Source organism: Fukomys damarensis, unplaced genomic scaffold, assembly GCF_012274545.1.
Source record: "Fukomys damarensis isolate Sample0158 unplaced genomic scaffold, DMR_v1.0_HiC HiC_scaffold_16, whole genome shotgun sequence".
In the NCBI taxonomy this organism is placed as follows: Eukaryota; Metazoa; Chordata; class Mammalia; order Rodentia; family Bathyergidae; genus Fukomys; species Fukomys damarensis.
In genome coordinates, this window is record NW_022900928.1 from 23280123 (window position 1) to 23295166 (window position 15044).

The 15044-nt window shown below is 36.0% G+C and overlaps 1 pseudogene; it reads left to right on the plus strand.

Moving 5' to 3' along the window:
- The first annotated feature begins 5891 nt into the window (after nucleotides 1-5891).
- On the plus strand, nucleotides 5892-6696 carry LOC104876328 (annotated as a pseudogene).
- Nucleotides 6697-15044: the final 8348 nt, after the last annotated feature.

The following is a 15044-nucleotide window of genomic DNA, read 5'->3' on the forward strand; positions in this document are numbered from 1 at the left end:
GATATTCTCATGCATAGGTAGGCGACATTGATGTCCTATGACCAACAACCAGGAGGAAAACATTTAGAATGAAACAAAGTAGTGTTTGTTACTCACTGCAACAAGGGAGACCACAGACAGGGATGAAATGATGGGCAGGGCTGTGAAGAAGACTGTGATACTGAAATGAGTTGGTTTTCAGAAACAGGTGGTTTGGAAAAGAGCAGCTCAATCTATTACTAAACATCTTAAATTTTTTGGTTAATTTTATTGGTACATTTTAGATATACATAATGATCACATTCATCATACAAAATTTGTAGCTTGCATAATATATCTTGATCCTTCTTTTTCCCTCATCCCCTTCCATTCCTTCCATCCCCTTCCCCTCCTTATTTACAAAAGCTTTGTTTCCATTTTTCCTTCTATTTTCTTTTTCTTTCCTTCCCCCCTCCCCCTTCCCTTGTTCCCTTTCCCATTTGACCCGGCTATTCCCCTTATTGGAATCTTCCTGAAAGAATTAAAAGAACTAGGATTAGAGGTTCCATTTGACCCAGCCATCCCTCTGTTGGGTATCTTTCCAAAAGAATCAAAAGAATCATATCACAGTGATATATACACCCATGTTGATAGTGGCACAATTTGTAATAGCTAAATCTTGGAAACAGCCCAAATGCCCACCAAGAGATGAATAGATAAAAAGGATGTGGTATTTTTATACAATGGAATACTACTCTGTCGTAAAGAAGGATAAACTCTGGGAATTTATAGGTAAATGGGTGCAGCTTGAGACCATACTGAAGTGAAATAAATGCATTTAAATGTCATATTGTTTCTCTGGGGTGACAAACCAAAAGTGTAAATAAGGACCAAAGTATAAAGTAGATTTTGGAAAATGGGAAGAAAGTGCTTAATAATTTTTATACTAAGAGTGAGGAAAATAAATGAGGTCAAAGCTTTATTTGACCTCTTATTCTTACTAGTCAGGTGTGGATGCCCTTTTTTTTTTTTTTGGTACTGGGGATCAAACTCAGGCCCTTGTGCTTGCAGGGCAGGTGGCGAAACCACTGAACTAAATCCCGGGCCCAGGATGCCTTTTTTAAATGATATTATTGTTTTGTCCCTGCTCAGACATGTGGTGGAGGGGTGTATTGTTTTTATTTCCCTCCTGTATCATAGATATAAAGTTACTGATGTTGATATTTGTGTATTTGTTAAGGAAATCATCACCTTCATGATGACAAAGCCAGACAGCTATTAAACTTCCCTTTTCCCCCTTCGCAAATTAAATCTATATTCATGATTCTATACTTATCCAGGTTAGATGCAATATATTCTTTCTATGCAGTCCTCAAATAAAATCTTTCCATTTTATTTTGCAGTTTTTACTGTGACATCTTCCAATTCCATTCTGTAGGAAATTGAGTTAGAAAGTCTAGAAACTTACTATTTCTCTGAATTTCTATAATTCTAAGCTTAAAATTTAATTATTTGTGTAAGTACATGTTAGTATTACATATCCAACTAGCCCAGAGCTTCTTGGGGAAAAGAAATGTATCTGGACACACAATCTGAAATACATGCTTTGTGGGTTACCTGGTCCCAGGTAATCACAAGTACTCAGCAGTTCACCTGATCGTTACAGATCAAGTACCAAGTAAATGATACTCTCTGAAAAAGGTGGCATGGTCAGTAGAGAATATTACAGTTTAGGCTAACAAAATGGAGAATTACAGCTTGGCTCTAATATTATTCTTGTGGTACTAGTGGTCATAGAGCAGTAGAACGTGAGAGGATAGAAATGAGAAATTCTGGCATTAGGGATTTGGGGGAGAAACTTGACAGTGTTAAGGGATTACTTTGGATAGATGCTTCTTATTCCTGCAAACCTGTAGTGAGAATTTGAGGGCTATGTCTTTCAGGCTCTTGTCCTATGCATCCCCAGAGGGGCCAGAGAGAGAATTTTCAGGCACAGTATAAACTTTTCTCACAACCTCAGTTTGGAGGTGAGAAACATCTGAGTAGTTATTAATCAGGATTGCACATTCTTTCAATAGTGACTGTATCTGAGGTTGGTGAATTGGATATGAGCTTGGTCGTGTAGGTCAAGATGTATAGTTGTATCTATTGATTTAATCTTTCACTAACTTGGTGTGTAATACAAATATTAATTTGAAGATCAATTAAAAAATTTTCATGCTTATTTATGATAGAATTTCATGTGATTCTGCCCATTTAAAAGCTATATCTATAAACAGATAAATAATAAAAACTATATCTATTTTTAATAATAGGTAAAATTAAAAACAAAAAACAAAAAGCAGCTAAATAACTAGCTTTGCTATGGGTCAATGACTTTCTCTCTGTGTCTTTTTTTCTTCTCTCTTCCTTCCAGCACCTATTCCTTTTTTTTTTGTTGTTTTCCCTGTCCCACTTCCTTAGCTCTCCCTTTTAATCTAATTTTATTGAATGTTATCATGTTATTATAGTTTCATCATGTTTTTGTATTCAATATCCAAAAAGTGTAATTCTAAAATTTTTAAACAAACACTTTTTTTATCCTTAATTCATTGTCACTGTGGTGAAGAATAACAATAATTTAATGTTTCCAAATTTCAAAAAGTCCTATGCAGCATATGAAAAACATATGTTGAATTTTTCCATTCTGATATGTATATGTATAGCTTCATGATTGCATACAAGTTCATTCTTGCCTTAGGGTCTTCCATATTATAAGCCAATTTTGTCATTAAATTTATAACTTGCAGGAAAAATACAACTGAAAAACTATTTTTTATGACATTATATTTCCTTTCCCATAAAGATAGTGATTGGCTAAACTCACCCACTAACTTATTCTCCCAGTGTAAGACCCCTTTCTCTTTCCTAGGTAATGAACATGTATTTGTTTATTAACTATTATTTGCCTTGCTGGGAATCAGACCTAAGCCCTTTTACATAACAGGCAGACACTTTGTTATTGACCATTATCTCCAGCCCTAGAAAATGGGTTTATTTAGCTATCCTTATAGCGATCTATTTTGCATGGGTTGGGAGAATGGATTTATTTGCATTGGCCTACTCCTGGTAAATAGCCCTTACAATGAAAACACATTTGGGTGGCATATGACCTGGGCATTACACTGTCCCCAAATTTTCCCCAAACATAGGCAAGCAGTGATTCCAAAATAAGCCAGCTAGGTGTTGTGTGGAGGAACAGTTCTGGTCTCAGGAAGAAGTCTCCCTTTACTCAGAAATGCAGAATAGTTTTGGAACATCTAATGGTTTTAACAGTCCTGAGTTTTGCTGTTTGTTCTATGTAGGCTTAACTATCTGGAATCTCATTCTGCATGTCCTTAATAGATAACATGCAGAAAGAGGCTGCTTTGCAGCATTGTTTGTCCTTCTTCTGGTCTATTTTTCTGCTACACAGAGGCCTCCTGAAGTCTCTCACCAATATAATTCTTTGATTACAGATGTTGCAAGTCTCTGGCATTATCCTGTTAAACCTTGCACAATTCTATGTTTTGATATTCTAATGTGGAGTAAAGGTGAAAACAGTAATGGTCACACTGTAAAAAATGATTCAGATTTTGGGAATTGCACCAATATGAAACCTTTTTAGTGATGTTTCAATGATGCCACAGAGTACAAGAGGAAAGATATTTTTATGAAAATAATTTATGCAAACATAAATCAATTGATCATATTTTGGCTTCTATTTCTGCCTGGCAGAATCATCACATTTACTGAGCTCTCCCTAGAATGTCTGCATTACAGTCTCTCTCTGTACCTCACAAGCCTGCTGATGGCTTGATAGTCAGCGAAACTTCTGATTAGTATTATCTTCCTTGTATACCCACATTACCTTCCAACGTGGATTGTAGTTTTCTGTCCTATTTTCCATCCTCAGCTGCCAGACGTATTGTGTGGTTCTGTTCTTATCCTTCTAAGTTGAAGATTTTTGATCAGGAGTTAGAATTAATAATTACCTGCATGTTCAGTCTTTCATTAACAAATATGTTTTGGGTGGCAGCCACATTCTAGATGTGATAGAGGAGCACTGTTAAACCAACTATTTTTGCTTTCCCCTTCAATTCTGTGTGAATTTACAATTAGATGGGAACTTGGGTATTGATGACATAGTCACATAAAGAGCTATGCTGTAGAATAAAAGTGTCCTGCGAGAGACTATTATGTCAGTACACTGAGTTCAGTAAAGATTTTTCTGGGAAGTATTCCCTGACGTGGCTGGATGACTGACAGAGGATGCTGCTTTTTCCTCTCTTCTGTGCTTGGGATCCCTTTAACAGGTATATTTCCATATTTAGAGCTTTCATCTTCCTCTTTCTCACAAAGCCATGCCTCTCTTATGAAAGTCCTCTACTTTGACATCCTAAAAGCTCAAATTCATTGTGTATTTTGTAACTTCTGAATTCTTAGTTTCTAGAATGATGTCATATTTCCCATTAATACTACTCAAGCCATTTCAAAATGTATATTTATGGATTGCTATTGACTTTCTATTCTTTAGAAATGTGAATTTAGAGCAACTAAATTAGTAAACTAAGCAAGAGATAGTAGAGAATAAGGAAGAGTAAATTGGGAGGAAATGTGGGGATGCTGATCATGATAACAATATAGCTTAAGAAAATGAATAAAGATTTAACAAGAAAATTCCAGGGAGTAATACATTTCAAAAGAACCCTAATAATACCAAGAGTTTAAAGAGCTGCATGACTTAGACAGAGTAGCCTCACTGTGAGGACAAAGGTATGCATTTGTGACCGGGGCATGAAAGAAATGTATTTATTCAGGAAATGTGATATGTATAGTTTTCCTCCTGTGGCTGATGTGAGCAGCAAATGATTAAAATGCTCATATAGTACCCTTATTTTAACAACTTCTCTCTTCTAAGAGAAATGAGAATGATGGCAATAATAACAACCATATCCATAATTTCCCATTTAGAAGCAAAGTTTGATGTGGTGTGCTTTATTTAGAAATTAAGTATGCCCACAATATTACTGTGAGGAATAGGGGAGATAAACAGGAAGCTTTAGTGGTTTAAGTCTGTATTCATCCCTCCAAAATGATAGCTTCATGTATAAGAGCAATCATGGTGTATTAAGTTCAGTGAAATAAGCGGCTTCATAAGGCAAGGTCCTTGTTTCAAAGAATAATGAAAATGTCTTTGTGCGTTTATGACAAGATGAAAAGTAAAAACAGAAATTTAGAAGGATCCAAACCACTTGGTTTTTCATGAAAGTTATTCATAAGCAGATTGAGGTAAGAGAGACAAGTCACTTTAAGACCAGAAATAGTGACTGGATTGTAGCTCAGTGGTAGAGCTACCATTCAGGAGGCGGTCAGTTCAGTCTTAAGCACTGAGAAACAAGGAATAGAAAAAAGGCCCACTGATTATAAGTGGAAATGCCCAGAGGCATATATTGTATCTATAGGTCTAGTTAAGTAAATGATCTTTAAAGTATTTGTCTGAAACCCACAATAATACCTATGTTCTCTGGTTGTAAGGATTTACCAGTCAGACATTGAAGTATGCAGCTTCAAATTCAAAGAGAGTCTAATATAGAATTATGAACTGGCTACACTGCTTTCCTCACTAGGGTTGGTATGTATTCTGTCTAGACTTAACATATTGTCTAGTCAATGTCCAAAATATCCATTCATTCGTTAAGGCCTGATCTCCTTCACTTGCCTTGTATACACTGAAAAGTAAAAGATAAGAAGGGAAATGTGAAGGAAGAGATGACCTTTTTTTGCCCTCCAAGAGAAAGTTTACTGATTACTACGTATGTTTTGTTCTTCTTTAGTATGAGTATTGACGAGGCACTGTGAAGTCCTATATAAACTCCTTCAAATTACTGTGACCATCAGAAACCCTTCCTAGTATGTCTTCGGCCAATAACTCCTGCATCCATACCTCATCTTTCCTGCTGTTGGGAATCCCAGGACTGGAAAATGTGCAGCTCTGGCTTGGCTTCCCATTCTGTACAGTATATCTGATAGCCCTTCTGGGCAACGTTATCATCCTCTTCCTGATCCAGATTGAGCACAGCCTTCACCAGCCCATGTTCTATTTACTGGCCATGATGGCCGTGACTGACTTGGGCCTTTCTATGGCAACCATCCCTAAAGTGCTGGGCATTTTCTGGTTTGGCTTCAGTGAGATTGCCTTCCGGGACTGCTTAGCGCAAATATTCTTCATACACTTGTTTATGGGCATCGAAACGTTCATGCTTGTAGCCATGGCTTGATTGCTATGTTGCCATTTGTTACCCTCTCCAATACAATACGATCCTCACTAACAAAACCATTTGCTTTGTTGCTGGAGTAGGGGTGTTGAAAAATTTTGTTTTGGTTTTTCCACTTGTATTTCTCCTTCTAGGGCTTTCGTTCTGTGGACATAAAATTATACCCCATACCTACTGTGAACACATGGGCATTGCCCGTCAGGCCTGTGTCAGTATAAAAGTTAAGATGTTATTTGGATTAATCCTTATCTCTATGATATTTTGGACGTTATTTTGATTGCTGTTTCCTATGTGAAGATTCTTCATGCTGTCTTCAAACTTCCATCTGGGGAGGCCAGGCTCAAAGCTCTCAATACCTGCTCTTAACCCCCTTATTTATGGGGTAAGGACAAAGCAGATACAAGATTGGGTACTGATGATCTTTCTTTGTAAGGAAGTTTGACTGTGAACACTTAATTTAGAGATAATCTTCAAGTATTTTCCATTGTATTTTTAAAACAGAAACATTAAACTTGCTGGAAAGTAAGTTAGGTAGAACTCTGGAAGACATTGGTATAGGAAAAGACTTTATGAACAAATCCTCAGTAGCACGGGAACTAGCAGAAAGAATCAACAACTGGGATCTCATCTTACTAAAAAGCTTCTGTACTTCAAAAGAAACCATTAGCAGAACTAAGAGACAATCTACAATGTGGGAAAAAATTTTTACCAGCTGTACCTCAGACAAAGGACTATTATCAAGGATATATAAAGAACTCAAAACAATCAGTCCCCCCAAATATAAAGACCCGATCCAAAAATGGGCATCCGAAATGAACAGACATTTCTCATACAAAGAAGTGAAAGCAGCAAGAAAATATATAGAAAAAGGAAAGTTTGTGTGTCATTGTTTCAGCAGAGTAAATGCCTTGCAGAATTTAATGCTAAACACAGAATGTTTTTCTGCTAATGTACAACCAAATTGGAGATAAATTGACACAGAAAATACTTCTTTCTAGACTAAATAAAAATCTTATTTCTTAAATACATGTCATTTATTTTTCTCTTGGATATTAAAATCCATGTTTTAGAGATAATATTCATACAGAATTTTTATTCAGAATTCAGTGATCACTGTAAAGACATTCTATACTGCCAAGAACTTCTATCACTGCCTTGGGATTGATCACCAAGATGATGTGGGAGCTCTGATCATAACATTTGTTTCTTCCATGGAAAAGCTGGCTCTAATAATTATGTAATGACAGGAAATAAAATAGTAAAACATTTAGACATTCTTTTATTAACCATTTTTATAATTTTTGAATTAGCAACTGCAGCAATTATATGGGGTCAAATATCGGATAAGACCTTCAGATTTAAAATAAATCCAAGTGAAGTAAAATGGAGAAAGCAACAGAATATCAATATGGGACAAAATCTTCTGGGAACAGTTCTACAGACTCTGATACAGAATTGGCTTCATCTTCTTCAGGAATCCTCAAAAATGTATAAAGAAGCAGGCTGGAGATTTAGCTCAGTGGTGACATGCCTGCCTTGCAAAGTCCTGAGTTTGATCTCTGGTACTGACAAAGAAAAAATGTGCAAAGATATCTTTGTCTCAGTTAAGGCAAAGGCATACATTTCATGGAGTCTATATTGCTGTGTAATAAAAATGAGACTTTCCTTCTGTACTGCAAAAGAAACCATCAACAGAACTAAGAGACAACCTACAATGTGGGAAAAACTTTTTACCAGCTGCTCCTCAGACAAAGGACTATTATCTAAAATATATAAAGAACTCAAAACAACCAGCGTCCCCAAATATAAAGACCCAATTTTAAAATGGGCATCTGAAATGAACAGACATTTCTCAGACAAAAAAAAAAGCAGCAAGTAAATATATGAAAAAATGCTCCACGTCACTGGTCGTTTAAGAGATGGAGATGAAAACAACTCTGAGATTTCACCTCACCTCACAAAGAATGGCTGCTATCAAGAAATCACAAAACAACAAATGTTGGCGTGGTTGTGGGGAGAAAGGAACCCTTCTCCATTGTTGGTGGGAGGGCAGACTGGTGCAACCACTATGGAAGTCAATATGGAGATACCTCAAAGAACTAGGATTAGAGGTTCCATTTGACCCAGCCATCCCTCTGTTGGGTATCTTTCCAAAAGAATTAAAAGAATCATATCACAGTGATATATGCACACCCATGTTCATAGCAGCACAGTTTGTAATAGCTAAAACTTGGAAACAGCTCATCTGCCCATCAGTTGGAAACTGGATAAAGAAGATGTGGTTTTTCTATAAAATGGAATACTACTCAGCCATAAAGAATGAGAAAGTAGATTCATTCATAGGTAAATGGGTACATTTTGAGGATATACTCCTAAGTGAAATAAATAAGTCACACATATGCAAATACCGAATAGTTTCTCTGGTGTGAAAAAGTAAAATAGTACTCAAGATCCTAACAGGGCAATTAGCAATATGAAATAGGAAGAAAAGGACCAAAGGTGTAGGGACAGTGAGAAGGATAGGGAAAGGGGAATAAAGGAAAAGGAAAAAAATATGAGAAAATGTAAAAATGGAATTAAAGTGTGTGAAGGTGGGTAAGGGAGGAGGGGGTGAAGGGAGGGTGGGTACAAGGGGAAAAAATGAGAACCAAGACCTGGCATGTAAAGGTACAAGATCCCAGTAATGAATGTAATTGTACTGTCTACCTAGAATGTACCAATAAATTCAATTAAAAAAATGAAGCTTTCTATAATGTGAGTGAATTTCATACAGCTTTCCACCCCCACCTACTAATCTCTCATCCTTTTTCTTACTATTAACTTTCCTGAGCTCGTCTAGCAGTATATTTTGTTGTGCTCTTAGAGAGTTTCTCCCCAGATTTACAAGACAACTGAGTTTTCTCCATTTAGATTATATTGTCAAATGGTCTATAAATTGTACCCTTATGCTTTCGATTCTTTTATTTTCATTGATTAGAATTTGTTACTCTGGAGGTCCGGAGTAAGGACACATCTTTTGACTGAGTTAAGGTAGAAAGTTTTTCACTATACTAATCAGAACCCCTTTGTGTATCCATCAATTTTTGAGACAAGACTGTTTTGTTTTTTTCAGATATTATGCAGAAATTACTCATCAATGTTCTCCTCCTCTTTTTCCCCCCCTCACAACTAGACCTCCCAAGGTACATCTGCTTCCTAGAATCCTTCTTGTTATACCTTCAAGTGTGTTGTTTCTTACTTCAGTGCCCCCATCAGTGTGAAACAAAGTGGAAGTAGAAAAGGATATTTTCTTAGAAGTTCGTACAATCAGGGAGTCATCTGAGTCTCCTTTCCCAGGGTGCTGCTGTGTTGCTGGCAGTGTTCCTGTAGTTTTTTAATTCTAACTAGGAATAGCTTACCAGATTCCAGCTTCACTCGCCATGAGGAATGGTAATGATTGATCCCCATGTATCTGGTTTTACAGTTTACAGGGACAGTGCTTCTTTTTAAGCTCTTTGGAGGCAAATTTGTAGGACCAATCTCATTTCAATATTTTAGACCTCTTGAGTTTATACCTCTGGAGACTCCATGCCTCCCTGATTACACCGTTTTCCACACAGAAGCCCCAGTTATATAAGTGCATGACTTTGGAGAATTTGTAATGTTCAGCTTTTGGAAGTCAACAAGCTCTAAATTTCAGTGACTTAGTGTAAATGGCATAACAGATTAAAGTTAGCTTCACTTGGCAAGGAAAATCTGTCATGTGGAGAGTTGCCATAGAGAACTTTTGTAATTCACATCCCTAGGTAGGAAAATGAAAGTTATAATTGGGGTCTATAATCTCTAGATCTTGCCTCAGAAAGACAACACGCAGTCACTGAAGAACATGTGTACATACAGTATAAGGTTTGGAAAATACCAGTGCTTTGATCATGATGTGGCAGAATTAGCACCCTTTACTGTGCTCATAGTGGGGCCTGAGGGATATACTAGGTTAGGAAGGCATGCCCAGGACATCACTTTAAAAATGTGCTGTTCCCATGTGCTATCTTAATCAGTTGCACGCTCTCTCTCTCTCTCTCTCTCTCTCTCTCTCTCCCCGTAGATCTATCAGACAAGTGTGTTTCCTTTAGGTATTGCCTATTCTTATGCCAAGAAAGGGAAAAAAACCCTACAATGTTCAAACTGGATGCTAAGATTCTGACCAAACATAATGGCAGAATCCACATTAAATTTGGGATCACTTGTCCTTTAATCACTGTTTTTATACATTCATATTCTGAAGGTTGATCCCAAACTATAAAACTTAAAGTAGAAGCATGTGAGTCCTTGAAAACAATGAATATATTGACACCTATACCAGAAGAAAAATGCGTCCTTAGTATTTGAGTTTAAAGATTCAAAAAGGCTGCTTTGGACAGACAGTTGTCCCTTTTGTGTGTGTGTGTGTGTGTGTGTGTGTGTGTGTGTGTATATATTTCCTCTTGTATTACAATGCAGAGCCCCAGACTCCTCACTATCCTATACTCAGAAGCAGAAATAGTGAGGAATAAATGATCTTTAATGATAGTAGTGATTTATAAAATGATAAGAAACCTTATGGGCAGAGGACTTGGTGATGTTTGAAAGATGGAATGGAATTTTCTGAAAACAGGGGACTTAAGTATTTAAAAGGTAACACTTAACTATCAATTGGAAGCAACTCATCTTTAGTAAAATGAAATGCTTGAAGGAAAATATCAAGATAAAAGCCTAATATGATTCTTAACTGCATTCCAAGTGATGAGTATACTTAATTAAAAATTTGTGCTCAAAGATTGCTATCAATATTTGACAATATCTATCCATGCCAAAGGAAATTATAAATCATTAGCAGATAAAAATTTATAACTGATTTTAATAATAGGAACACTAACTTTAAACTTTACTTCAAAGAAACGTTATCATATACACAAATAAATATGTTTTCTCTGCTTTCTGGTATACCTGAATTACCGACAAAATGTACTAAATATTATTATGTTTTGAGTTTTAAAAATAAAATTGTAGAAAGCTGTTTTATTTATTTTGTGTAAACAACTACTTCATATCCTCAGTTTTGCCCTTGACTTACAAAGTGTAATTTACTTTCTTGCTATTTGCAGAAACTTTTGACAATCTCTGGTTTGAAAAATTATATAGAAAATATTCTCCTTAATTTGGGAATCCTCATTCTCCATTTTATTTTTCTAGATGTTTATATAACAGCAGTTTTATTTTGACTATGCATAAATTCTATGAATACTCTTTTATTTTTTATTTTGTTATAATTTTTAGTTTTTTTTCTTTTTATTGAGTTTATTGGTACAATCTAGGTATACAATACAGTTACATTCATCATTGGGATTCAGTACCTTTACATAATAGGTCTTGATTCTCATTTTTTCCCCTTGTCCCTGTCCTCCCCTCCCCCCCCCTCCCCATTTACAAACACTTTATTTCTGTTTTTCAGTTTCTCATATTTTTTCCTCTCCCTTATTGCCTTTCCCCACCCTTCCCACTTTTCCTACACCTTTAGCCCTTTACTTCCTATTTCACATTATTAATTATCCCATTAGGATCCTGTCTACTATTATAGTTTTTCACACCAGAGAAACTATTCAGTATTTCAGTTAAAGAAATCTCTGTATGAACATTAAAAACAGGGAATCCTAAAATAAAACTAAAAAGGAAAGTAAAAGAGAAAAGGCAATGATGTAACATTAAAATAATCATTAATTCTGGAGATGAAAATGGTCCCTTAACATATTTAAATTGCTTCTTGCTCTTGTAGTCTTAGCTTATTCTTTTTTTCATTATTTAGAGAATACTTTATTAGTTTCTGTAATAAAACCCACATAGATATGACCTTACATATTTAGTACAACGCGCTGCCCCTGTACACATGGAAAAAAATAAAAAAATTAACATTTCTAGACCAATATGGCTGTCCATTTCTGTACAATGCCAACTCAGCACAGTAAATTGGGATAACTTTTTCCAAAGTTGACAGCACCATTAAAGCTTCCCAAAATTCAATTTATATATATATATATATATATATAATAGCAGCAACAGCTTTTCCAGGTTCTGCAGTCATCTGAGCAAAATTATAGACATTTAGCACATTCCATTAAAAAAACAAAACAAAAAGAAACAAAGAAAAGGGTAATATCCAGAAAACAGCAAAGTTCTGTTGCAATTGTGGTAAATGGCACCATTTTTTTTATTAGCATCTTAATCACCATCTGGAAAGAGAACATTCGAGAGTAATATCATTAAATATAACTCTGATAAAGCATGGTCACTACTATGTATCATAAAGCAGGTAGAAGATATTTTACATTCACAGAGGTATGATACAGTACTGTCCTACATGAATAATACTAGAATCAGTTTTGGTTTGAAATTTGCTTTGTCTGCAAATAAGATTGCTACCCCTGTTTTTTTCTGGGCTCCTGGGACATGGAGAATTGTTTTCTATCCTTTCACTTTCAGTCTATGGGCTTCTTTTTGCACTTGGTGTATTTCTTGTATACAACATATTATTGGATTTTGCTTCTTATTCCATTTTGCCAGTCTATTTCTCTTGATTGGTGAGTTGAGGCCATTGACATTGACGGTTATAACTGACATGTACTGACTTATTATTGACATGTTATTGGCCTCTTGTTGACTCTTTTTACTATTTCACCTTCTCCTTTTAATTTTTTGCCTTGCCTATTTGATTTGCTCTGTTGGTACTCATGGTGTTGTTGCCTTTATTGTCATATTCTAGGATCTTGTTGAGAATTGCTTTTAGTGCTGGTTTGGTATTCATGTAGCTTTCCCAGGTGTTCTTTGTTGCGGAAGTGTCTTATTTCCCCATCCATTTTGAAAGAGAGTTTTGCAGCATACATCAGTCTAGGTTGGAGGTTGTTCTCTTTTAGTACTTGAAATATCTCATTCCAGGCTCTCCTTGCCCCAAGGATTTGTGTTGAAAAGTCTGCTGTGATTCTGATGGGTTTTCCTTTGCATGTGATTTGTTTCTTTTTTCTTACTGCTTGTAGTATTTTGTTCTTCTGTTGGGCTTCTGGGATCTTGATTATTATATGTCTAGGTGTAGATTTTTTTGATTGTAGCTAGTTGGGGTCCTATATGCCCCAGTTATCTGAATGTCAAATTATTCCCTTCTGTTTGGGAAGTTTTCTGTCATTAATTCTGCAAACAGCTTTTTATTTCCTCCTGCTACTTCATGGATTCCTATCAGTCTTATGTTGTGCTTCTTTGTGTCATCTAGGAGCTGTTGGATCAATTTCTCATGATCCCTTACTGTTTTTAAGAGACCTGTCATTTCCTGGTCACTGACTGCAATCTTATCTTCTATATCTGAGAGTCTCTCTTGGCATTCTTTTATTCTGTTGCATACACTTTCAATGGAGGGTTTAATCTCCTGGATATCTGTTTGAATCTGTTTTATGGATTCCATTTCTTTCCTATGTTGGGTGTTTATTTTTTCCATTTCTTTCTTATGCTGGGCTCTCATGGCTTCTATCATGGTCCTGAGCTCCTCTATTTTTTTGTCAGTTTCTGCTCTAGAGTCTCGAATCACGACTTCCATTTGCTCACTATCTCTATGGTTATTTTATTCAGCTTTAATTGAGTTTATTGGTACATTTTAGGGATACAGTACAGTTACCTTCATTGTTGGGATCTTGTACCTCCACATGACAAGTCTGGATTCTCATTTTTTCCCCTTACCCTGCCCTCCCTTCACCCCCTCCTCCCTTCCCCATCTACAAACACTTTATTTCCATCTTTTCCTTATCTCACATTTTTTTCTTTTCCCTTATTACCCTTCCCAAACCCATCCCACCTTCCATACATCTTTAGCTCCTTTCTTCCAATTTCTAAATGCCACTAATCTTACTAGGATCTTATGTATAATTGCAGATTATTCACACCAGAGAAACTATTCAGTATTTACACATGTGTGACTTATTTATTTCGCTTAGGAGTATATCTTCAATATGTATCCATTTTCCTATGAATGAATCTATTTTCTCATTCTTTATGGCCGAGTAATATTCCATTTTATAGAAAAACCGCATCTTCTTGAGCTTGAGAAGCAGGCAGCAGAATCACTGATCTAAATCCCCAGCCCTCCACATCTTCTTTATCCAGTTTCCAATGGATGGGCAAATGGGCTGTTTCCAAGATTTAGCAATTACAAACTGTGCCGCTATAAACATGGGCAATGGTCCTGAGCTCATCCATTTTTTTTGTCAGTTTCTGCTCTAGGGTTTGAATCATGACTTCCATTTTGCTCACTATCTCTATGGTTATCTGGGAAATTATTTCTGTTTTAGGTTATTTTATTCAGCTTTAATTGAGTTTATTGGTACATTTTAGGGATACAGTACAGTTACCTTCATTGTTGGGATCTTGTACCTCCACATGACAAGTCTGGATTCTCATTTTTTCCCCTTACCCTGCCCTCCCTTCACCCCCTCCTCCCTTCCCCATCTACAAACACTTTATTTCCATCTTTTCCTTATCTCACATTTTTTTCTTTTCCCTTATTACCCTTCCCAAACCCATCCCACCTTCCATACATCTTTAGCTCCTTTCTTCCAATTTCTAAATGCCACTAATCTTACTAGGATCTTATGTATAATTGCAGATTATTCACACCAGAGAAACTATTCAGTATTTACACATGTGTGACTTATTTATTTCGCTTAGGAGTATATCTTCAATATGTATCCATTTTCCTATGAATGAATCTATTTTCTCATTCTTTATGGCCGAGTA